Source organism: Tupaia chinensis, unplaced genomic scaffold, assembly GCF_000334495.1.
Source record: "Tupaia chinensis unplaced genomic scaffold, TupChi_1.0 Scaffold144058_1, whole genome shotgun sequence".
Lineage (NCBI taxonomy): Eukaryota > Metazoa > Chordata > Mammalia > Scandentia > Tupaiidae > Tupaia > Tupaia belangeri.
The window spans coordinates 1,234,892-1,237,305 of record NW_006203910.1 but is presented as its reverse complement, the minus strand read 5'-3'; positions in this window follow the sequence as shown (position 1 = coordinate 1,237,305).

The window sequence follows — 2,414 nt, the reverse complement described above, 5'->3', positions numbered from 1 at the left end:
TTTTTTTTTTTTTTTTTTTTTTTTTTTTTTTTTTTTTTTTTTTTTTTGAGGGGTTTTTGCTATAGGGCGTGTACACTTGCCAGAAAGAGAGAGAGAGAGAGAGTGTGAGAAATCATCCCTCATGGGAGATGGCCATGCCACAATCCCTTCTCCTCCATTCTCTTCTCGGGATCTTGGGCACGCACGCACACACACGCACGCACGCACGCACCCAGTGTGAGTCTAAGCCACCAGGTCTGGGACTCGAACCGTGGTCTACTACATGGGAGTCCAGCGACATAGCCATTATGTCAACTGCTGGTCCCAGCATCTCTAGCTTTTGACAAAATTGTGATTTACATAGATTATTCTGTGCCATTTCACATGTTCCTTTATCCATACCTTTTTCAGCAGTGTCCAGTCAGAAACCCAGGAGCATAAGTTTCATAATAGGACAAAATGGGTAATGGTGGGGAGATTTTAAATCTATGTATTTATGGTCAGCTGATTTCTGACAAAGTTACCAAGAACACAATAGGGAAAGGACAGTCTCTTCAATAAATGTTGCAGGGAAAATTGAGTGTCCACATATAGGCAAATGAAATTAGACATTTATCTCATACCATGTACAAGAACAGCTCAAGATTAATTAAAGCCTTAAATGGAAGACTTTGAACTGTATAGCTAATAGGAGAAGACTGCCTAGTGGATCATGAATGGGGAGGGCAAGGGGGCCACTGTAGTACCTGGAGAATTCTGTCCTGGGTTCCATGGGGGGCTTCCCACTTTGATGTTGGAATCATGGAGCATCCTGAGGAAGTAGGGCCAGCCCAGGCAAGGTGAAAGGTGAAGGTGAGGGAGTAGTTTCTTCTAAAAAAAAAGAAAAAAAGCTAACAGAAGGAAACATAAAAGGATTTCAAATGGTTCATAGAAAAATGAAATTAAAGCAAGAGTTTTTTTCAGTTTTTTTTTTTTTTTTGAGAGGTTTTTGCTATAGGGTGCATGCACTCACTAGAAAGACAGAGAGGGACAGAGAGACAGAAAGTGAGAATTCATCCCCCCAGGGGAGACGGACATGCCGTAATTCCTTCTCCTCCATTCTCATCTCGGGCTCTTGGGCATGCATGCACATATGCCTGGCATGAGTTTAAGCCACCATGTCCGGGACTTGAACCATGATTGACTACATGGGAGTCTAGTGACTCAGCCATTATACCAACTGCTGGACCTCTTTTTCAAGCATAGTTTTTTTTTAACACATTTTAATACACATTTTAATGAACTTTTGAAGACTCCTCATAGAGGGAAAGATTTATAACATTGGACTGATTTTTCTAAAATTGTAGAATGATTTCAGATATGACTCCAAAAGTACAGGCAACAAGAATGAAAATAGACAGATTAGATCAAACTAAAAAGCAAATGAAACAACAGAATGATGAGATGACCTTCAGAATGGGTGAAAATTAATGTCCAAAATACAGTAAGGAGCTGCAACATTTCAATACCAGTTAAACAAATAACCTGATTACAAAATGGGCAAAAGGAGGCAAACAAGTGAAGTGGTGGTCAAGGTGCTGGATCCCATATAGCTGACTCCGTGATTCGAGTCTTGGACTTGGCAGCTTGAAAAAGACACTGGGCATGTGTGTATGTGTGCCCAGTATGCCAAGAGGAGACAGGAGAAGGGATTGCAGTGTGACTATTATCCCTGGGGGGGTGATTTTTTTTTTACTCTCTCTCTCTCTTTGGTGAGTGCACATTCCCTATAGCAAAAGCCTTAAAAAAACAAATGGGCAAAGGATCTGAATAGACATTTCTTAAAGGAAGACATATAAAGGGCCAGTAGCTATATGAAAGAATGTGTAAAATCACTAATCAGGGAAATGCAAAACTACCATGAGATAGTACCTCACACCTATTAGGACAGCTGTTATTTTGAAAACAAAAGTTAACAAGTGTTGGCAGGGGTATATATCTAAAGGAAATGAAATCAGTTTGTCAAAGAGATACCTGCACTCTCATGTTTATTGCTACAGTATTCACAGTAGCCAAGATATAGAATCAACCAAAGTATCCATCAGCAGGTGACTGGATACAGCGAGGTGCTACTTTATAGGATGTGTAAAGTTAGACTTGTGTTCATGGAAATGTATATATCACCTGTGTTTGCTATGAAAATATTTAGATTAATTAAGGTCTTTAGTAATTCAATAAAATGTGAGGGGGAAACAGTTTAGAAAGCAAACATAGATACAAGAGACAGTGTGGGAGGAGAGTGGGAGATGGCAGAGGGTAAGAGATAGGGAATCAAGGATGGGGGAAAAAAAGCAAAACATGCAGAAAACAAGAAATGGAAGATTATTTGCTGACAATAACATGTTTGTTGATGCGCTTGACTGAGACAATATACAGTGTACTCTGGATGGAAAATC